This window comes from Aegilops tauschii, chromosome 5 (assembly GCF_002575655.3).
Source record: "Aegilops tauschii subsp. strangulata cultivar AL8/78 chromosome 5, Aet v6.0, whole genome shotgun sequence".
In the NCBI taxonomy this organism is placed as follows: Eukaryota; Viridiplantae; Streptophyta; class Magnoliopsida; order Poales; family Poaceae; genus Aegilops; species Aegilops tauschii.
In genome coordinates, this window is record NC_053039.3 from 229,867,232 (window position 1) to 229,891,417 (window position 24,186).

Below are 24,186 nucleotides of genomic sequence, written 5' to 3' on the forward strand. Positions count from 1 at the left end.
TGGATCGTTGACTGGTCAAAAGGGCCCATGGGACCCGCATGTCATCGATACATGTTTTACTAAACAACATTTGATTAACTAATCTGGTTGATTATGTTATTAAGCAGGTTATTTAAGTTAACTAATTAACTTACTAACTAATTAATTAATTAATTAACAATTATTATTTAATTAATCCTTTTTTTGTTTTATTTTTGGGCGTGGGCCCCATCTGTCATAGGCACAGGGGGCCTATCGGGCGTCGGGTTACGGGCGCGGGCCTGCGGGCGCCAGCCAGCCAAGGCGCTCGCCCAGGCCATCCGTGGCGCAGCGGGGCACCGGCGGCCACCGCAGCAAGCTGCAGCAGCCGTAGGGGAAGGAGAGCAGCAGCACGGCCGCGCCGGTGCGGGGCGACGGTGGTGCTGGGCAGCAGCGGTGAAGGTGGTGGCGAGGTCGGACGGGCGCGGCCCCGGCGGAGCGGCGTGGCAGGATGCGGCCACGGAGTGCAGACGCAGCAACAGCGCAGGCTGCGCGGGCGGCACCGGAGCGGGGCAAGCCAGCAAGGCGGGCGGCAAGCCGCAGGCGGAGGTCGGGGCGCCGTGGTCGACGGCGGGCGTCGTAGGCTGTTGGGCACGACAACCAGGGCGAGGGCCGTGCGTGAGGGGGCTCGGCCATGCGCGAACGTGCGTGGCCGTGGCGAGGGCGCGCCCGAGCGCGACAGCGGCGAGCATAGGGAGAGGCGGACGCGCGGGTTGCCGGCGACAGAAGAGGAGAAGGGTAAGGCGGAGGCCGACGGCCTCACCAGCGTTGCAGGGGCACAGGGTCGGCGAGGCGCGATGGCGGCCGGCGTGGAGGAGGATGAGGACGCGGGCGACGAGGTCGGAGACGCAAGGCGGTAGGCGACCCGGGCGACGAGGGAGGTAGGAGACGGCAGGGCCTTCGGGCGGTGATGGTGGCACAAGGCGACGACAAGCGGGTGTGGCCCCGTGACGAGGGGATGACGGAGAGGAGATGAGGATAGGGCGGAGGAGCTCCGAGCAGTGGCGATAGGGCGCCGGGTTCGAACCCCTCCCGATCCAGATGGGATCGAGAGGTGGGGGCTAACGAGAGGGAGTGGGGGGAGTGGGTGTGATGTGGGGGTTAGGGTTTCGGGGGTGAGTGGATAAGGGGGATTGGCCGGCTGGGCCTGGTGGGTTGGCCCAGTGGGGCTGATGGCCTGCTGGGCCGGAGCCCGGGGGGTTCCTTCCTTTTTTGTATTTATTTGTTTTCTGTTTTAAATCACTTTAAAAATTTAGGCAATTTCTAAAAATGAGTTTTCCCCACAATAATTACCAGTGCAATATTTGGCACCCACTGGACATTTTTGTTTCAATGTTTGAAAACTTTTGTTGCGTGTCATATTTTGAATTTATTTTTGAATCGGTTTTTAACTAACGAAAGATTAGCAACAGTAAGGAAGGTGACGTGGCATCATTAGCAGAGTTTTACTGTCGCTTAATTATCCGGGCGTCACAATTCTCCTCTACTACAAGAAATCTCATCCCGAGATTTAGGAGCGGTTATAAGTGGGAAGGGATCTGGTTACGAAATTCTAACGATTCTTCTCGGTCATAGTTGCTCTTCTCAAAGAGGTCGATCCATTACATTGATGTCTTCAGTCCTCTGCTTCAGGTCATCATGATGAAGTTTGTCGTCCTTCCTTTAGGATCTTCACCGTACTTACAAAAGGGTGAGAAGGGAAAACCCTATAAGGACGGATTCTAACAGGATCGAGCATCAGACGGTTAACTCAGGGGAAGAAGCATAAGTATCTCTTGAATTGAAACTTAAGAAGATGTCGAGAGCAAAGTAAGAAGGTACCATGAGAAGTTTCAAACCGATAGGCAAGCGTTCGATGCCTATCAGAAGGTGAAAGGGGTTCAGAGCAACGAGAATAAGTATTGCGTCTGATACCCAAATAGATCAATTGGCAGGTGGCCCGTGAGTTACATAAGAAGTCAAGCGCGAGGAATAACTTTGGAAACCGGGGGTGTACAGGACAGTCAGGTTTCGATCCTGTGGAACTGTGGGTTATGGGCCCACCATGTGGTTAAAAGTAGGAAGGTCGGTGACATCTTGCATGATCATGTAAGCAAGGCATGTCAGAGGATAGTCTGTCGGTTATGTCGGCAACAACATCGGTACCAAGGGCGAGGGACCAAGAGAACCATTTTCCTGCTCGTTGAACGAGGCGGACCAATAGGCAAGGTTCTCGTCCATCGGTGACTACCAGAATGTCATCAACAATAGTAACAGGGTCTTACTGACAAAGTTGTACACCGAGGTGTTTACATAAGCAGCAGAATATTACTGCTTAGATCATATAGCTCACCAGAAAGGTTAAACAAAACAATGGAAAGGAAAAGGTGATCATCAGATTAAACAGAACAATGGAAAGAAAAATGTGTTTAAACACATGTTTCAGCGATATATCCTTCTCAAGGACAAGCAGAGCATGATATCCATGACAGGATAGAAAGTAGAAAACCCTTTAGATAAGAGGAGAGAAATTTCATGACATTACCCATACAACGGTGTTTGGGTAATTTCAACAAGAAACATTTAGCATGGTGCTTCAGATGTTCTTATTGAAAATCGGAGTACCATAGACATGCTTCAAGATAGCACTGACATGTTCTTCAAGCAAAGGTCAAACTTGGATACACAAAGGATTCATCAGGAACAACATATAGAATAAGTCTTACGATTTCCTCATGGAAGAATGGTTAACCTTGCTAAATAGGAAACTATAACAATAGGTTCTCCGGCCAGGTGTGCTAGGCATGACATCACCTTACCGGTCATATAAAGACCAATGTTATAACTCTTGAAAATATGTTCCAACCATCATATCTGACCGAGATTCAGATCTGATTGGTGTCAGTATACCTCAGACTCAGTATGCCTAAGAAGAAAAGGTGCGATACAGATTGACGAGATGACATTGTAAGATTCTCGAGAATTGAACTATGGAAGCGAGTTCTGAAACAAGAGTTCATCATCAAATCAAGGAGAGGTGAGGAGGTGACTGATTGACTTAGCGACAATCCATTGACATTTCCAAAAAGGATGGATTTCCACAACTATGTGAACAAGGAGATAACAATTGTCAGAACAAATGATATAATGATGTATGCTCGAGGAAAACAAACACAATTAAACATTGATTGGAAGGTGCACCCAAATATGGGATGGGTAGCATTATCAATGTTTAGAATGGTGATTCAATAACCAATACACAAAGAATGAAACTATCATTCATTAACTTACAAGTAATAGGGTTGCTAGAAGTTTGGAATTTTACACCTCACAGTCCGTTTGTCGATATTCCGGTTAGAAACAACACGGAGACCAAGAAATGAATGGAGATGGCGATAAGTATTACTATACCAAGAATTCTTAAGAGGTGGAGCAATCCTCACAACATCCTTGATATTAAAGGATGGTAATACTCCAAGGTTAAGAAGAACAAATGCTGGATAGCAAGGATCTCAAGGTATAACACAAAACACAACAAATTTGTGTTGAACGGAAGGCAATAATGTGGTCGATGATAATAAAATTCATCGAGGGCAAGGATGGTATTTCTCATCATGAATTCAATTGATATCCAGGAAGGAGTCAAGATGTTGATGATGATCACGACAAATTTTGTTGAGAGGCTCCACGAAGATGTAATAGATCGGCGATGACATCAAGTCAAAGGAATGATGCAGCAAAAGGTTAATGGAACCAAGGGTACGACACAAACTCCAAAGCAAGCTTGCTGTCCAAAGCGAAATGATATGATGAGGAAAGATCGACATAAGCTTAGCTCATCGTCAAAAAATTGTGCTCTGGGAAGAAGGACCAGGTAGCACAGTTAAAATCGGCACGACAAGGATATAGCCAAACAGGCTAGGAATGACGTGATTGAGTTCAAACTCGTAAGTAATGAAGGTTACCAAGAGTTGCTTAATCGCGATGCGGACTCGAGTCAGTTATCGGTGTCTTTGAGTGTTTAATAACTCAGAGCCCGTGAAAAATTGGAATCAATGAGAATGTAGCACTTGATGAAGAAGTCATAAGAAGTTATGCAGTTCCGTGATAATCTCGAGATACCAGGGGGGTAATACTCGACGACAAACCAAAGTAGAGGTTGGACTGGGGTATTGCTCTGCAGAAGACAAGTGCTTAAACTTGTATGAGAAATGGTATTTAAAGGAGAACATGGTCGGAAACCACGATCATAAATGATCGAACCGCGGTTACAAGATGAACTTATAACAAGGGGGTAATTATTTTTACGAGCAGCTTCCATGATAAGTTATACATCGTGTCCATGGGCATGAACGCAAGGTTCAAGGTCGACTCCCACTTCTCCAATACACAACTTCTCATTTACTGCTCTCGGTTAAGAATGTTTAGAGTTTGAAAGTTTAACTGGCGGAATACCAGAAGGTTATGACCCATGAAGACTTTTGGGTTCACACAATTTAAGGAAGGTATATGTTCAACCCATCGGGGCATCATAGAAACATATACCACAATTCCAGGAGTAATTCATACAAGCTCGAAAGCATAGCATGGTTGACAAAGGGAGAGGATACAGTTTACCAAAGGCATTATGTATCAGGGAAAGAACTTCCAAAGTGATTGAATATGAAGGACGTAGCCGGATAAAATCCAACAAGGTTCTTATGGTCCATAAAGGATCTGATGTGAGTATCGGCTCACAACCAGAGGAAGAATCAATGCAGAGACATTGGATTATAGAAACAACTGAGTAACTTAGAGCTCAATTGCAAAGGAATTATGATTTACAAAGCAAAGGATCAGAAGCAGACGCTCTGATCAAGGATGGATAAGTTCAATAGACTTAGGGGCACAATCGACGACAATTTGATTGGCGAGAACCAGCTCACGTTTAAAATGACGTCTGAGCCGGAAGGATGAATTCTAGGATCTGATTGAGGATTGCGAGCATTCGCAACAAATTGAATCAACGGACTCAAAATGATAATGACAAGAGATGCCAATAAGATTATAGACTTATGGGATTAACCATAATGCAAGCAAGTAAGAATTTCAAGAGCAATAGGCTACTCAGGATTTTCGGAAGTTCAAATAGTATTTTGAAGACTTTTGTGAAATACATGAATCAACTGGGGATGAGCAAATATCCGGTGAGTGCTAGAAATTATCCATAGTGGTATTCATGTGGCAAAGAACAGCAAGGCGGTAAGCTCAAAGGATTCTCGGAGCAACAGAGAGAATTTTGGGGTATCTTGTAATAACAAGATCAGCTGGGAAGCATTGTATGAATGGCGAGTATACGTGGTTATTCACAGGGGTTTCTCGATGGAAGGGAATTGCAAAAGCGACGCCATAAAGTCTCAAGAGAACATCGGAGAGTATGTTCGGATTCTTCTGGTGCAGCAGACGATCATCTATAATAAGGGGCTCTCCGGGAGAAAGTATTATCGAGAACCTAGAGACAGAGTTAGTAAAATCTTTTAATCCGAATAGAAGAGAGTTCAGAGTCCCAGAGTAAAGGTCGAGGAATAAAAGATCCTACTACCACCCAATGGCGACGTGGGCCCGTAAACCGCACAGCCATGTTAGTAAAATTTTCCCCTACAGGCAGTCGGCTCTGATACCAACTTGTGACGCCCCCGATTCAATCGCACACTAATCATACACGCAAACGTGTACGATCAAGATCAGGGACTCACGGGAAGATATCACAACACAACTCTAAAAATAAAATAAGTCATACAAGCATCATAATACAAGCCAGGGGCCTCGAGGGCTCGAATACAAGTGCTCGATCATAGACGAGCCAGCGGAAGCAACAATATCTGAGTACAGACATTAGTAAATAAGTTTGCCTTAAGAAGTCTAGCACAAACTGGGATACAGATCAAAAGAGGCGGAGGCCTCCTGCCTGGGATCCTCCTAAACTACTCTTGGTCGTCGCCAGCGGCCTGCACGTAGTAGTAGGCACCTCCGGTGTAGTAGGAGTCGTCGTCGACGGTGGCGTCTGGCTCTTGGACTCCAGCATATGGTTGCGACAACCAGGTAGAATGGAAAGGGGGAAAAGAGGGAGAAAAGCAACCGTGAGTACTCATCCAAAGTACTCGCAAGCAAGGAGCTACACTACATATGCATGAGTATAGGTGTAAAGGTCCATATCAGTGGACTAAACTGCGGAATGCCAGAATAAGAGGGGGATAGCTAATCCTGTCAAAGACTACGCTTCTGGCAACCTCCACCTTGCAGCATGTAGAAGAGAGTAGATGGTAAGTTCACCAAGTAGCATCGCATAGCATAATCCTACCCGGCGATCCCCTCCTCGTCGCCCTGTTAGAGAGCGATCACCGGGTTATATCTGGCACTTGGAAGGGTGTGTTTTATTAAGTATCCTGTTCTAGTTGTCATAAGGTCAAGGTACAACTCCGGGTCGTCCTTTTACCGAGGGACACGGCTATTCGAATAGATAAACTTCCCTGCAGGGGTGCACCACATAACCCAACACGCTCGATCCCATTCGGTCGGACACACTTTCCTGGGTCATGCCCGGCCTCGGAATATCAACACGTCGCAGCTCTACCTAGGCACAACAGAGAGGTCAGCACGCCGGTCTAAATCCTATGGCGTAGGGGTCTGGGCCCATCGCCCATTGCACACCTGCACGTTGCATGGGCGGCCGGAAGCAGAACTAGCCCCCTTAATACAAGAGCAGGCTTATGTTCCAATCCGGTGCGCGCCGCTCAGTCGCTGACGTCACGAAGGCTTCGGCTATACCACGACGTCGAGTGCCCATAACTGTTCCCGCGTAGTTGGTTAGTGCGTATAGGCCGGCGGCCAGACTCAGATCAAATACCAAGATCTCGTTAAGCGTGTTATTATGAAGTAACCGCGGACGCCGACCAGGGCCAGGCCCACCTCTCTCCTAGGTGGTCTCAACCTGCCCTGTCGCTCCGGCACAAAGTAACAGTCGGGGGCAGTCGGGAACCCAGGCCCGCCTCTACCGGGATGGAGCCACATGTCCTTTCAGCCCCCTCATCAGAATCACTTGCAGGTACTCAACGAGCTGACCCGACTTTAGTCACCACATGTGTCATGTATATAAAGTATATAGTATATACCCGTGATCACCTCCCGAGTGATCACGTCCCGATAGTATAGCATAGCAGACGGACAAGAATGTAGGGCCATTGATGGAACACTAGCATCCTATACTAAGTAGTAGGATAGCAGGTAAGGGTAACAACTGTAGCAACAATGACATGCTATGCATCAGAATAGGATTAACCAAAAGCAGTAACATGTTACACTACTCTAATGCAAGCAGTAGAGAGGAGGAATAGGCGATATCTGGTGATCAAGGGGGGGCTTGCCTAGAAGCTCAGCCGAGAAGGAGGGGTCGTCAACACCGTAGTCGTACTGGGTAGCAGCGGCGTCGGTCTCGGTGTCTAACGAGAGAAGAGGGGGAAGAAACAATAAATATAATGCAAACATATACATATCGATGCATGACAAGACAAGTAACGGTGCCAGGTGTGCCCTACGCGGTAGGAGGTGATACCGGCGAAGGGGGAAAACATCCGGGAAAGTATCCCCGGTGTTTCACGTTTTCGGACAGATGAACCGGAGGGGGAAAGTTGTGTGTTTTCTATGCTAGGGATGTGTGGCAGACGAACGGGCTACGTATCCGGAATCGTCTCGTCGTTCTGAGCAACTTTCATGTACAAAGTTCTTCCATCCGAGGTACGGTTTATTTTATATTAATTTTAAAAGATTTAAAATGATTTTCTAATTTCTGGATTTAATTTAATTCAAAATTAAATTTGTATTTAGATGCTATGGGTACACAGGAAGTGTACCCAGAGTGTGTCTAAGGGGCTGACAGGTGGGGCCCTGGTCAAATGTCCAGTCGGTGTTTGATTGGACCGTTGACTGGTCAAAAGGGCCCATGGGACCCGCATGTCATTGATACATGTTTTACTAAACAACATTTTATTAACTAATCTAGTTGATTAGGTTATTAAGCAGGTTATTTAAGTTAACTAATTAACTTACTAACTAACTAATTAATTAATTAACAATTATTATTTAATTAATCCTTTTTTCGTTTTATTTTTGGGCGTGGGCCCCATCTGTCATAGGCACAGGGGGCCTATCGGGCGTCGGGTTACGGGCGCGGGCGTGCAGGCGCCAGCCTGCCAAGGCACTCGCCCAGGCCATCCGTGGCGCAGCGGGGCACTGGCTGCCACCGCAGCAAGCTGCAGCAGCCGTAGGGGAAGGAGAGCAGCAGCACGGCCGCGCCGGTGCGGGGCGACGGTGGTGCTGGGCAGCAGCGGTGAAGGTGGTGGCGAGGTCGGACGGGCGCGGCCCCGGCGGAGCAGCGCGGTAGGATGCGGCGGCACGGACGCGGGCACGGAGTGCAGATGCAGCAACAGCGCAGGCTACGCGGGAGGCACCGGAGCGGGCAAGCCAGCAGGGCGGGCGGTAAGCCGCAGGCGGAGGTCGGGGGCGCCGTGGTCGACGGCGGGCGTCGTAGGCCGTAGGGCGTGGCAACCGACGTCGGGGGGGAACCAGGCGAGGGCCATGCGTGAGGGGGCTCGGCCATGCGCGAACATGTGTGGCCGTGGCGAGGGCGCGCCCGAGCGCGACAGCGGCGAGCATAGGGAGAGGCGGACGCGCGAGTTGCCGGCGACAGAAGGGGAGAAGGGTAAGGCGGAGGCCGACGCCCTCACCAGCGTTGCAGGGGCACAGGGTCGGCGAGGCGCGATGGCGGCTGGCGTGGAGGAGGATGGGGACGCGGGCGACGAGGTCGGAGACGCAAGGCGGTAGGCGACCCGAGCGACGACGGAGGTAGACGACGGCGGGGCCTTCGGGCGGTGATGGTGGCGCACGACGACGACAAGCGGGTGCGGCCCCGTGACGAGGGGATGACGGAGAGGAGATGAGGACGGGGCGGAGGAGCTCGGAGCAGCGGCGATAGGGCGCCGAGTTCGAACCCCTCCCGATCCAGATGGGATCGAGAGGTGGGGGCTAACGAGAGGGATTGGGGGAGTGGGTGTGATGTGGGGGCTAGGGTTTCGGGGGTGAGTGGATAAGGGGGAGTGGGGGGAGTGGCCGGCTGGGCCTGGTGGGTTGGCCCAGTGGGGCTGATGGCCTGCTGGGCCGGAGCCCGGGGGGGTTCCTTCCTTTTTTTGTATTTATTTGTTTTCTGTTTTAAATCACTTTAAAATATTTAGGCAATTTCTAAAAATGAGTTTTCCCCACAATAATTACCAGTGCAATATTTGGCACCCACTGAACATTTTTGTTTCAATGTTTGTAAACTTTTGTTGCTTGTCATATTTTGAGTTGATTTTTGAATCGGTTTTTAACTAACGAAAGATTAGCAACAGTAAGGAAGGTGACGTGGCATAATTAGCAGAGTTTTACTGTCGCTTAATTATCCGGGCGTCACAATACTAGTGACACTCTGTTTGTCTATGTATTCACACAAGTATTATGTTTCCGGTTAATACAATTCTAGCATGAATAATAAACATTTATCATGATATAAGAAAATAAATAATAACTTTATTATTGCCTCTAGGGCATATTTCCTTCAGTTGATACGACCATTTTGCATCATGTCTTCTTACTGTTATTTAAGATTTTTTATCCATAATAATACTTATTGGAGTAATTCTAATGCCTTTTCTCTCATAATATGAAAGGTATACACAAAGAGGAATAATTCTGGCAGCTGGAAATCCGGTCCTGGAAAAGCTACGTCAAGCTACCTATTCTGCACAACTCCAAACAAGCTGAAACTTCACGGAGATTTTTTATGGAATACTTGAGAAATATTGGAGCAAATAACTACCACAGGGGGCCCACCAGGTGGGCACAACCCACCTGGGCGCGCCAGGGAGCCCAGGCGCGCCCTAGTGGGTTGTGCTCACCCAGGCCCACCTCCGATGCCCATCTTTTCGTATATAGGTCATTTTGACCTAGAAAAAAAATAAGGAGAGGACTTTCGGGACGGAGCCCCGCCGTCTCGAGGCGGAACTTGGGCAGGAGCACTTTTGCCTTCCGGTGGAGCGATTCCGCCGGGGGAACTTCCCTCCCGGAGGGGGAAATCATCGTCATCATCATCACCAACAACTCTCTCATCTTGGTGAGGGCAATCTCCATCAACATCTTCAACAGCACCATCTCATCTCAAACCCTAGTTCATCTCTTGTGTTCAATCTTGTTACCGGAACTATAGATTGGTGCTTGTGGGTGACTAGTAGTGTTGATTACATCTTGTAGTTGATTACTATATGGTTTACTTGGTGGAAGATTATATGTTCAGATCCGATATGCTATTTAATACCCCTCTGATCTTGAGCATGATTATTTTTTGTGAGTAGTTACTTTTGTTCTTGAGGTCACGGGAGAAATCATGTTGCAAGTAATCATGTGAACTTGATATGTGTTCGATATTTTGATAGTATGTATGTTGTGATTCCCTTAGTGGTGTCATGTGAACGTCGACTACATGACACTTCACCATATTTGGGCCTAAGGGAATGCATTGTGGAGTAGCAATTAGATGATGGGTTGCGAGAGTGACAGAAGCTTAAACCCCATTTTATGCGCTATTCCGTAAGGGACCGATTGGATCCAAAAGTTTAATGCTATGGTTAGAATTTATTCTTAATACTTTTCTCGTAGTTGCGGATGCTTGCGGGAGGGTTAATCATAAGTAGGAGTTTTGTTCAAGTAAGAGCAACACCTAAGCACCGGTCCACCCAAATATCAAATTATCAAAGTACCGAACACGAATTAAACCAACATGATGAAAATGACTAGATGAAATTCCCGTGTACCCTCAAGAACGCTTTGCTTATCATAAGAGACTATTTTGACATGTCCTTTGCCTCAAAAGGATTGGGCTACCTTGCTGCACTTTTGTTACAACTATCGTTACGAATTATCTTGCTATCAAACTACTCTGCTACCTACAATTTCAGCACTTGCAAACATTACCTTGCTGAAAACCACTTGTCATTTCCTTCTGATCCTCGTTGGGTTCGACACTCTTACTTATGGAAAAGAGCTACAATTGGTCCCCTATACTTGTGGGTCATCAACGGCGCCATAAATTCTTCCTGCTACTTCTTGAGCTTTCGTTGGTTTTTCCCTTGAAGAGGAAAGGGTGATGCAGCAAAGTAGAGATAAGTATTTCCCTCAGTTAATAACCTAGGTATCAACCAGTAGGAGAAGAACACGCAAATCACCAATACCTGCACAAACAATCAAACACTTGCATCCAACGCGATAAAGGGGTTGTCAATCCCTTCACGGTCACTTGCAAAGGTGAGATCTGATAGAGATAGATGATAGAGATAGATAAATAAAAGATAAGATATTTTTGGTTTTTTTGGTTTACAGATCTGAAAATAAAAGATTGCAAAATAGTAGGTCGGAAACTAATATGTTGGAAAATAGACCCGGGGGCCATAGGTTTCACTAGAGGCTTCTCTTATGAAGGCAAATAATATGGTGAGTGAACAAATTACTGTCGAGCAATTGGTAGAAAAGCGCAAAGTTATGACCATATCCAAGGCAATGATTATGTAATATAGGCATCGCGTCCGTGTCAAGTTGACCGACTCCTGCCTCCATCTACTACTATTACTCCACACATCGACCGCTATCCAGCATGCATCTAGAGTATTAAGTTCATAAAGAACGGAGTAACGCCTTAAGTAAGATGACATGATGTAGAGGAATTAACTCGTGCAATATGATGTAAATCCCATCTTTTATCCTTGATGGCAACAATTCAATACGTGTCTCGCTACCCCTACTTTTTAACTGGGTGAAATCACGCAAGATTGAACCCAAAGCTAAGCACCTCTCCCATTGCAAGAAAAACCAAACTAGTTGGCCAAACCAAACCGATAATTCGAAGAGAAATACAAAGATATCAAATCATGAATATAAGAATTCAGAGAAGATTCAAATAATATTCATAGATAAGCTGATCATAAATCCACAATTCATCGGATCTCGACAAACACACTACAAAAGAAGATTACATTGGATAGATCTCCAAGAACATCGAGGAGAACATGGTATTGAGAATCAAAGGGAGACAAGAAGCCATCTAGCTACTAGCTATGGACCCGTAGTTCTATGGTAAACTACTCCTGCAGGGCAATAGAGTTGATGTAGATGTCCTCTGTGATCGAATCTCCCTACGGCAGGATGCCGAAAAAGGCCCCAAGATGGGATCTCACGGGAACAGAAGGTTGCCGCAGTGAAAAAGTGTTTTCGTGGATGCTTCTGGTGGTTTGGGAATATATGTGAATATATAGGAGGAAGAACTAGGTCAGGGGGGTCACGAGGGGCCCACAAGGTAGGGGCGCCCCCCTATGGCGCACCCTCCACCCTTGCTGCCGCCTTGTGGCTCTTCTGACTTGAACTCCAAGTCTCCTGGGTGTCTTGTGGTCCAAGAAAAATCACCGCGAAAGTTTTATTCCGTTTGGACTCCGTTTGGTATTCCTTTTCTGTGAAGTTCAAAAACAAGGAAGAAATAGAAAACTCGCACTCACACTTGGCTCTAGGTTAATAAGTTAGCCCCAAAAATAATATAAAATAGCATATTAATGCATATAAAACATCCAAAACAAATAATATAATAGCATGGAACAATAAAAAATTATAGATACGTTGGAGACGTATCATTGCACCTCCTGCAGATTATTCATAACATATGTTTTTCATCAAGTTGCTTGGCTTCTTGGCTGATATGTTACGCCCTTGGCGCAAAAAAATAACGACGTCGACTGTAGAGACGATAGAATACGTACGAACCATACAAGCATCGTTGCCGGCGAGTGCATTTTGTGGTGGAGACACCTTGTGAGGACCTTGTCCGGATATCCTACCCATGGCCGGGATAGTGGTGTACCCAGCTCGAAGTCTGTTTCTCTGGAATGGTTTGCTTCCTTGTCGCCTACCCAACTCGTGCATAGGTGGATCTATGGTGGTTCGTTCCTTTTCTGCCCGGCATGCAAAAATGGCGCGCCACCGCATAGGTTAATGTCGTGCTTTTATATGGTTCGCAAAGGATTTTACACTGCATGTGCTTACTGACCGCATTGTTCTGTGTCCCCCGCCGCGATTCTCTTTTGCAGTGTGGTTTCCTCTATGTCCTAGTCTACCCTCTCCTTCTTTAAGTTTTCCTTCAGTTTCTCCCTGGCTGCTAAGGCACTGGTGAGCTCTTCTTTGGCTTTGGAAGTTTCTGCTTGTTGGGACTTGATATTTTCTTGAAGGTCAGCGGTTTGAGATTCCTTTTTCCTCAGCTCAGCCTGTAAGAGACATACATGTTATGAGTTGGCAGCATAATGCTTCTTATCAAAATTTTCTTATAAGTCCCAAGATCAATTCAAGTATTATTCTTGGCACTTGGGGGCTAATGTATATTTTCTCAATAATACAGTCCCGGTTCATCTTGAAGAGATAAACCGGCCCTTGGGGGCTACACAGGCAAAAGTTGCAAGATTAATATTCTAAAGTCCCGGTTCATCTTGAAAATATAAATCGGCCCTTGGGGGCTACGCAAGCAAAGTTGAAGTATTACAAAGTCCCGGTTTACATTGATATCATAAACCAGCCCTTGGGGGCTAGTGGAGTTGATATTAGAAATTGGACACAAGAGGGAAACAATTATGCAGAGTTAACAATATTTACCTCATATCGTTGTTTCATCAGGTTCACTAAACCGGCTTCATAGTCGCGGCTTGTGTACAGGCGGTTTAAAAACCCAGAGTGTATATCTTGGGCGCTGAGGTGGGTATAGCTTTCCAAATCTGTTTTCCACTTGCCCTTATCCATAGCAGCAAATTCTTCCCTGGCACTATGGTTTGATAAAGCAATGGGGTTGCCAGGACTTGTGTAGCCAAAGCCAGTAACAATAACATCATCCGTTTTGTCATCAGCCGCTTTGACTGGGCTTGACGGTCTATCTGCAGCTTTAGCCGGACTTGGCGGGTCAGCAACACGGCCTATGGGATCATCTTCCATCTGTTCAGCAAAGGTTTCATGATGTTGCGGTGGCAGATCATCAAGAATAGCATCAGCATTTGGCTCAAACTGTTCTGGGATCTTTTCCGGTTCAGTGGTCGGGTTATCATCGGCCGGTTTATTCAATTTGGCCTTTTTACTAGGTCTGGGCTTGGCACTGAAAGGAATGAATACAAAAGTTGGTACCATGAGTAAACATAAGATATTAAGGGTTAGTTTGAACATGCTTACCCAGGCCATTTTGAGGGTTGGCAGTTGCGTCTCTGTTGATTCGCCAGAAGAGGAATGGGAAGTTCCCTGATAACTTGAATCAGACGGAGTAAGAGGTTGCCGGAAATAACCCGCCTTAGGATAACGTGGGTCAGAAGTATAAGAGACCTCTGGGCGATGTTTACGAACCGGCGTGTTCGGTAAACCGGACGAAGTTACCACATGGCCGCTATGCCGGGTTGTGTGGCGAGCTTCATGTTGCTGTTTCTTCAAAAGAAAGTTTGGATCCATGTGAGCTAGAGGGTGAGAAAATCTTACTTTCCGGTTTGCTTGACGGGTTTTCGGAGTTGGCAGAGGTTCTGAGCCGGAGGAAAGAATAATTACCTCTACGTCACCAGCTTGACTAGCCTCTGCGTCCTCCTGATGATAATCATTATCAATAAGATATATGAATAAGGAACCAAGTGAATCAAGTTCTACCTCTGACTCGTGATTTTCATCGTCGTCATCAAAGTTTAAATCGGTGGAGTCGGCGGTTTTCTTTTTGGCAGGCTTCTTGGTAACCTTGGTCTTGACACGAGGGGTTTTTGCAGGTTTATCCTGCGGTTTCTTCTTCCAGAACGGGTCATCACCCTATCAAAGATCGGCAAAAGTTATAAGGGAATAGTTAAAAGGGACGGATTAAAATAAGAGTTAAGCAATTCTTACAGCTGGCAGTTTATTGGAAACGCGGAAAGGACTAAGCCATGTTTTAGTACATTCGGCCACCGGTTCATCCAACATTTTCTTAACAGCTTCAGTAATTTCAGCATCCGATAGCTAGATATCAATATGGTGTTGAGGGTCTTTTAAATCCCCTATGTATTCACACATTAAATCGGCGCGACGGCTTAGAGGCAAGATACTCCAAGAACCCAGCAACGGACAAAGTCGACGCCAGTTAAACCGTTTGCCATAAAGGCTCGGAGCTTCGAAAGCTATGGTGCATATTTGGCTCGTTCCTTTGCGCTCAGTCGTTGGGGGAATGGATGTGTACTGGTAAGCCTGTGAGCCCGATAACCCAGCAGAGGATTTTCTTCAGCGGGAGACGTATCTCGGCAATAGAACCAAGTCTGATTCCAATCTTTGGGGTGACTATTGTGTTTGGCATGAGGGAAACTTACATCCTTCCTCTTCTGAATTGAAAGCCCGCCAAGTTCAGTGTTGGGCCCGTCTGTAAATTCAGTACGGCGGTTCAAATAGAAGAAGTCCCTGAACAATTCAACAGTGGGTTCTTCTTGCAGATAAGCTTCGCAAAACACTTGAAAATTACAAATATTGGACACGGAGTTCGGTCCAATATCTTGAGGGCGGAGTTGGAAGCTAGCAAGCACATCACGAAAAAACTTTGACCCGGGAGTGCTAAACCCTCGACCCAGATGATCAACAAACACAATTATTTCTCCATCCTTGGGTTCAGGAGGATTTTCTGGGCCAGGGGCTCTCTAGTGGATAACTTCCTTTTTTGCTAAAGCGCCGGTTGCGACGCACCCGTTCAGTTGGTCTTCAGTAACCCGGGAAGGAACCCAGTTGCAAGCATAAAAGGACTTGGCCATTTGAACAACAACCTGAAGGAAGGTTTGTGTTGGTTTAAGATTCATAATTGACAAGCATAAAGTGTTACAGGTGAAAGAGACAAAAGTTATTCAAACATGCAAGATTATTAAACCGGAAGTCGATGTTATCAGAATCATAATGACAAGCGATTGGCGGTTTAAGAGGGGACTAATGGTACCTGGCGGGTTATCATTTTCTAAAATTAAACCGCCTATATTAGCATTAAAGGTATAGATCTGAAATAATTATGTGATGGAGAAACAGGTTTTACAAATTAGTATTACAAATCTGGATCTACCGCGTGCCAGAAAATGGAAAAATATTCAGGGTTAAACATTCTGGTACTTGAGCAGTTGAAGGATCCAGATGGGATTTTCTACTTAAATGAGACGCGCTGATGGAAAGAAGGACTATGGCCATTGCTATACATATTGGATATTGAGGTTTAAATCAAAAAACCACTTCGCAAAGATGAACACCGATGAACGCTCAAACCCTAAAGATAGATCTATGGGGAGGAAAGAAGGCTTACAGAGGCTGGTGGAACAGCGGAGAGGCGCCGTGATTCTCTGGTAAGCTCAGGGTGATGCAGCGGCCGGAGTTGAGGTCGAAGACGAAACTTGGCAGCGGCGGCTGAGCTCGAGCGCTAGGTCGACGCAAGGAAGGAGACGAAGTGAAGAGGCACGGAGGGTAAAATGAAAGGGACCATCGGCCCTATTTATAAGGCGAAGGGATAAGCGATAGGCGCGAGAATCGAGGAGCCCAAAAAATGGATATATGACAGAGTTGTCGCCTCGATTTTCGGAGGTCATTAATAAGGTGAGGTATATACGGTTTTTTAATAAACAGGTGACCTCATGGCGGTTTACTATAATCTTGGAAGATGACGTCATGGAGGATTACAAGGTTTACGTGAAGGTGCTGAAGGATGAATTTTCCTAAGTATTGAAGAATGACATGAACAGGTTCAAATCAATCTGGGGCCTAATGTTGGGGATATAACTACTGAGTATAAACCGCCCAGGAGGGACCGGGTTCTACCCATAATGAGTTATTCATATTGAAGCCCATGAAGACAAGGAGTATGGCGCTTTACGGAGGAGACCTAACACAAAGGCCCAGGGCCCAAAGGCGGATTAGGGCCCGTAAACATAAACCGCCTATGATGTAACTTGTGTTGTAAGATAGGAAAGGGTAGACACCGAGCCGGACACGTTTATGAGCCGGCCGGGATTCTGTAAACCGCCGGGCGTCAACCTGTGTATATAAAGGGACGACCCGGCGGCGGTTCAAGGACAAGAAACAACAACTCGAGAGCCAGGTCAAGCGGATTCGCTCCCTGGTCATCGAAACCCTAGCAATTCCACATCAACTGGATTAGGCCTTTACCTTCACCGCAAGGGTCCGAACCAGTATAAACTCCTTGTGTCCTTTGTCCCGCTTTAACACCTTTAAGCTAACCCGTCGCGATGGCTCCACGACTAAGTCCTCACACTAGGACATCTGCCGTGACTAATCCACGACACGTAGCAACTTCCAGACGGTGTGTGAAAAACATCATTCAAATGGCTCACCTAGGTTCTCGCTTGCATAAGATGATTTGACCCTTTGATGATGATTCAAAACAAAATGTTGTTCATAAGTTGCTTCACTTTTGGGCTCCTGTTGAGTCTTGAGTGATGTGGTTTGGCTGGACGACGTGTTTTGGGATATCTACCTGGCCTTTGACCGCTATGGCACACTGGGTGGTATGTTTTTCCATGTATGTCCGGGCTTTGAACGTCGTGGACTGGCCAACTGGCGTGTACGCTGCAAGTGCTCATTGATTGCACTGTTCCCTGCCCCGTCAATCATTTGGTCGGCTCGCCTGGTTTCCCTGCTCGTGCGGTTCCGGGTGGGAAGGCCTAGTTCTGATTGTTCAGCCAAAGAAACACGTGGCCCACGATCATCGTTGTGTGGTGTTAGTTAATACAAGTCATACACAAACGCAATATGAACGTAATCACTTGCAGACAATTCATGAAAAACATCCTTCAGATAGCTAGTCTAAGCGATTTGTTTTGCCCCTTTATGATCATTCGTAAAGTACGCCATTCATAATTTACTATGCCTCTTATCTCTAGTTGCAGACAAACACTTAACCATCTAAGAAGTAGCCCAGCAATGGTCGAAGCACAGTGGAAGAGCGAGCATGCCTCACACGGCGCACGAGAAAATGCCCGAGACGGTGCACACGAGTAGGGAAATCGATTATCAGGTAGACAGAAATCCAGGGCGAGCGCCCTCGCGAAATTATAGCAAGTAGAGAAGAGAAGCGGGCTACAAGCTTACAGTCAGCTGTACCACGAGCTACAACACCCTTTGTGGGCCATATTAATGATATAGCATACTAGTATGACTAACTATTGTATGGCTGAGCTATTAGGTTGGCTACAAGTGACATGGCAACTTCATATAGCCGGTTGTTTGCTATACTATTAACCATGGTCTTAAAAGCACAAGGGAGGGCAAGCAAGCTAATAGGGCAGACCTGGACTCACCACGTGCGGCCCAGGCGACATTGGACATCATTATCTATCCTGATCTAATCAGTGATGTCGTTCATGGATGTTACAAAAACTTAGCGACTCATTCATAAGACATTTTGTCCATAGGTTGCTTCGCTTCATTGCTGCAATTGGCCGCGTGCACTTTTGGCTGGGCCCGTCCGCCCGGACCACGACCGGCTACCCCACCCAAGGGACAGATGGTAATGTACCCGGTTCACAATCTATTTCCCTGAAATTGGTTTGCCTCCTTGTTGCCTACGTGTCTCGTGCTTTGCGTGCCCCAGTGGTGGGGCCTATCCTGCTAAGACCACGACCAGCTATCCCCCCCATCGATCGGATGGTAATATACCCGGTTCATAGTCTGTTTTCCTAAAATCAGTTTGCCTCCTTACTGCCTACCCGACTTGTGCATAGGTGAGGTTGTGGTCGTTCGGTCCTTTTATGTCTAATACGCAAAGACGACTTATCATCGGTTAGGTTAACATACTGGCTTCAGGTGAATCTGCTGCATGGTTTCCTGGGTTATTCTTTCTAATGAGTTGCTTACCTTTTAAGTTGCGTTCTTTATAATCTATTTCATAAACTTGACTTTCCTTCTTTGTTGCTTATTAATAGTCGACTAGGGAACCAAACACCCGTGATGGTATGCCACGACCTAATGTTCGTTTGGCATACCAACGCATGGGCTAACGCTGTAGTTGGAGCAGATCTGTACTCACAGTTGCTTTATGAATGGCACAACGGGTCATCTAGTAGTAATAAGGGGGAGAGGTTGGAGGCGTTGACGGCTTCAATGATGTGACCGCCCGACCAAGGTTATGTTTTTATAGCGCAGTGAGGCGTTCGCACACTAGAACGAGAGGGGTGCGTGCAAGAACAAGGGCACCGATCATGACATCTGCCCCAGGTGGACGTGACACATGTGCGGAGGGTAGGCCAGGAGGACGCAGGAGAAGAGGACGTGGCGATGCGTGGCGGCAATCCGATGAGCTACCATGGGAATCCGAGGGAGCGATCGCGTGTCATTAGTAGTCGGGTGCCTATCATTGGTGGTGCGTTGAAGGTTGGGTTGCTTCATATCTCATGCATGACACGAGGAGGAAAAAGCTAAAAAAATTCCTCCCACGCAGACAGTTGGATTTGAAGCGAGATCCAAACGAGGCTCCAAATATAGGCTCCAAATACGAAAAGAGTGAGCCCGCATATGAAGGGTACTACAAAAAATGGCAATTGAGAGGTGGATGGAGACTCTATTAGGATGGGTTTTAAGCCTCTTGTCTGCATATTAATGGTTATTATGCAATTCAAAAGCTTTTGGTGAGTTTCCTAAAGTTGCACTTAGGCGAATTTTCAAGAGTACTACGGAAACCAGTCAAGAACCAGGTTGAACTACATATGTATGATCGGATGAAGACAATGAACTCATCATTCTCAAGGCTTTCACTACACCTTTGGTAGCTAAGATAGAAATCACTATTTTGACCTTTTACAAAAGTTTAACACGACCCCTCAAAAAGTTTATCACGATCAAACCCTTTTTTGTGACGCCGTCCACCGTGGTGTTTGGGTTCCATGTTTCTTTCCTGTCGTTTCCCCCATGGGACTTGGCATCTCTAGCAAGGGTTGAAACAACACGGACCATAACGTCTTCCATGCAACGCAAATGCCACGATAGTGACGTCACCAAAAAGAGTTAGATTGTGCTAAATTTTTAAAGGGGATCAAATCGTGTTAAACTTCGACAAAGGGTCAAAACAACAATTTTACCCACAGCTGACATGAACTATAGCAAACTCTGCAAATCAAGGAGGCATGTCACAAATCCTCCATACATGCAACACAACACACACACGCACAACAAATAATTCCTGCCACTCGGGTAGAGTACCAGTAGGGAGGAGTATGTGACAGGTCTATGCGATAGAGTGAAAGTACTGCTGAGCTCATGTCCTCAAGCTCCTTAGCTCCTCACAGTGCATTCACATTCTTAGGCCAACCCCAACGCATGACCCCAAATGGTCCAGCCACGTTTGTTTTGGGGCTAAACAGACACAAAACGCGGCCCAACGCGCGGGAGCACAAAGATAAACATCCTTTTTTTTGTTCACTTTCGACCCATTTTCGACGCAAATTTGGGTCGCATTTGCATCAAAACAGACATCACGCAGACAGGCGGGACGCGTGCCATTGTCCTCCCCTGGGCCGCCCATCGGGGACAAAACCCCCTTTTCTCTTTCCCTGCTCCTTCCTTCGTCCCCCCCCCCCCCCCGCCCACCATAGCCATTGCCACCCATTTTTTCGGTCGCCTCCTTTCCTGCCCGGGCGCCCTAACCATGACCATGCCATGCCATAGCCGCCCCACACCTGCATTTCGGAGGAGTTTTTTCCCGGCATTCGTGGCTCTTTGTCGCTATATCCGGTGCGAGGGAAGTACTACCACGGACGACACCTGTCGACCACAATACCTTCCGGCAGGCGCTACATAGCCGCAGGGTGCCGACCGCCAGTGCCAACCTTTGCCTGTTGCCTGTGAGGGGAGCTCGAGGGGCTCTTCCCGGCGCATCTCCACCATGACCGCAAGGTTTTCGACACTTTGCTCACAATGTACCATGTATAGTGGGGATGAATATTTTTCCCACAACTTCATTTTCTCATCGGATGATTCGTCCTCGGATGACGAAGAGCTTGTGGTGTCTGCATTGGTCATCAATGACCACATTACTAGGCAGCGGCCTCAGTTCAGGGGATCAATCACTGGTCATGCTCCGGCCTTGAACCACAATAGGGAGAGTGGCCACGCCCTGCTCTATGTCGATTACTTTGAGAATGGCCCGCTCTACAAACCACATCAATTCCGTTGCCGCTTCCCTATGATGAGACATGTGTTCAATCGTATTTGGGAGGGAGTGGTAGCATACGAATCATACTTTGAGTGCAAAGAGGCTGCCCTTGGCAAGCTTGGCTTCTCCTCTTAACAGAAATGCACTGCGGATATTCGCATGCTTTCTTACTGAATTCCGGGCGATCTTGTGGATGAGTACATACGTATAAGTCAGTCTACATGCCTCCTATCAATGTACAATTTTTGCAAGGTTGTGGTGGTAGTGTTCGGCCCTGAGTACGTGAGAGAGCCAACTGCCACTGATACAGAGAGGTTGTTGGAGATCAATGCCGATAGGGGTTTTCCGGGCATGCTTGGTAGTATAGATTGTATCACGAAAAAGGGTTTCCCCCCGCTTTATATTATAAAGCAACAACACTAAGCATCCAACAACAAGTCAAGACAGGTTCAAGTACAAGTAAGTCTCAAATAATCGTCGGGGGCACAGCAAAACAAGCCCCAAACATAAGAGTAAACAAGAGTTAGTCCGGCTCGGGAGGGGGTGGCGGTGGTGGTGGTGCTACGCCGAAGCAGAAGAGCGAATACCCGAGATGGTGTTGTCGATGACGTCCCGATCACGCCGCTTGCTAAGCGGTCTCCATAGCTGTAAGAAGCCACACATTTTGTAGATTGCGTCAGTCACATGGCAAGGGATCACGCGTTCGATGACTAATTTATTGCGGATGCACCAAAAGGTCCATGCGAGGGTACCCATAGCCACCCAGATGGGGGCACGCCTAGGGATGGGGAGCCTAAGGATCTCCCCAATCATGTCCGGAAGGTTGTCATGGCACAAAACACCACCAACAACCTCCCGGAAGCAGCTCCAAAGGAACCGAGCCGCTGGGCACCGGAAGAAAATGTGATTGGAGTCTTCTGGTACAATGCAAATGGGGAAGAGGCCGTCCTCGGGGCCATTATGCTTACGCACCTCCGTGCCCGAAGGCAGACGGCCGCGAATCTATTGCCAAAGTAATATGCGGATTTTCATGGGGAGCTTGATCTCCCATATCACCGAAAGCTCAATAGGCCTAGGAGTGGGCTCAATAGCCTGGTACAAGGACCTAATGGAGAACCTGCCATTGGGCTCAAGGTGCCAGGTAAGGGAATCAGGCTCGAGGGAGGGGGTGTGTAGTGTAATACACTCGAGCAGATCCTCCCATTGTGCGTGTTCCGCCACCCAAAGGTACGCCGGAAGGCAATAGAGCCCAGGTCAGCCAATGCCACGCCCATCATAAGCTGTGAGCGGGCGCATACAGAGAATAATGTGTAAAACCGCTCCGCAAAGGGTCTAGTTCCGGACCATCTATCCAGCCAGAATAAGGTACCGGAACCAGTGCCCACCTTGATGGAGGTCCCAATACGTAGGATCAGCATCAGTTGGATAACCGATTGCCAAAATTGGGACCCTCAAGTTCTAGAGGCGAACGCCAGAGGTTGTCCTCGCAGGTACTTCGCGCGGATGATCTCCAGCCAAAGTCTACCTTCGCCGGTCTGAATGCGCTAAAGCCATTTGGAGAGGAGGGCAATCACTACTACAGGATGCTTCTAACGCGACACTATGATCAGAGACCCTTCGAAGAAACTGTGTGCGATGCAATAATCTCAAACGGTGGTGTAAAAAAACCGTCAAAAAGGTGCAAAACATTTGCGATGGCGGATGCATCAAACATGGTTCAGATTTTAGTTGCATGTGTGATGCAGGGCATACGGTTCAATTCAATTAACTGTTTGCGATGAGGAGGAACAAAAGAAATGGGCAGCCAGATGAAGGTGTGTGCGATATACATTATACGGTTCACTCGGATGAACTGTTTGTGATTAGGCAACACAAAAGAAACGGTCAGCCAGATCAAGGTGTGTGTGATATACGGCATGCGGTTCACTTAGATGAACTGTTTGCTTTGATCCAACAGAATAGAAACGGTTCAATATAACAAGACGTGTGTGATATGCGGCAAACAGGTCTGTAATCGGAAACATGTGGGAAGACCTATAACAACACAGATGATTCCTGTTAACAAGCCGTGTGTGTTGTGAGCAAACGATTGCTGGTATACAAACACAGATAACATTTCCACACACCAAAGTAAGCAATTACATGCATACTAAACTAGGAGAAACGAGGATCTAATCATCTATTTATTGTTGCGACGACGCTTTCCATTGCTCTCCTTCCGGCTGGATCCCTGGCCGTTTTGGGGAAGGAGGCACTTCCTCATGTCAACGATCCGCCTGTACATGTCGTAGCTCATGTACGCCTCCTTGGCCACGCACACGACGTGAGCTTTGTCGAGTATCTCCATCCAGGCCGAGTGCCAGCCACGCTTGTCCTTGTTCCAGGAATCCTTCATGTCTCTATAGTAGGGGTCGATGATGGCCTCGGCGAGGTGAACCAGTGAGTCCGTCTTGTGCTCCTTGCTCCCCCAGATCTTGTATTGGTCCTGGATGTCGACAAGATTCTGGCAGGCGATGCCCGAATTCTCGAGCGCCTTTACATCATTGGTGATGTCCACCATAGCGAACATGTAGTGGGGGCTGTTGACAAACTTGGCAAAATGCTCGCAAGGCCTTGTGGCCAGGCAGTAGTGGTCGACGAGGACGTGGTGACGCACGCACATCTGGGCGACAGCGACCTTGGGACGAGACCCGGCATGAGCACGGGTGTACTCGAGGTCGAACCCGACCACCTTGTACTTCTCCTCGGCAAGCAACAACTCCATGATGTGGATGGAGTGCTCCACCCAGTCCGGGTCATTGGTGTACACCACCGAGAGGTCCGTGAACCATCTGTGGGTGTCCACCATGGCATGCATGGTGAACTGCTGCTCGTCGTCGGCAGCCACTCGGAGCGCCATTGGAGCCGCG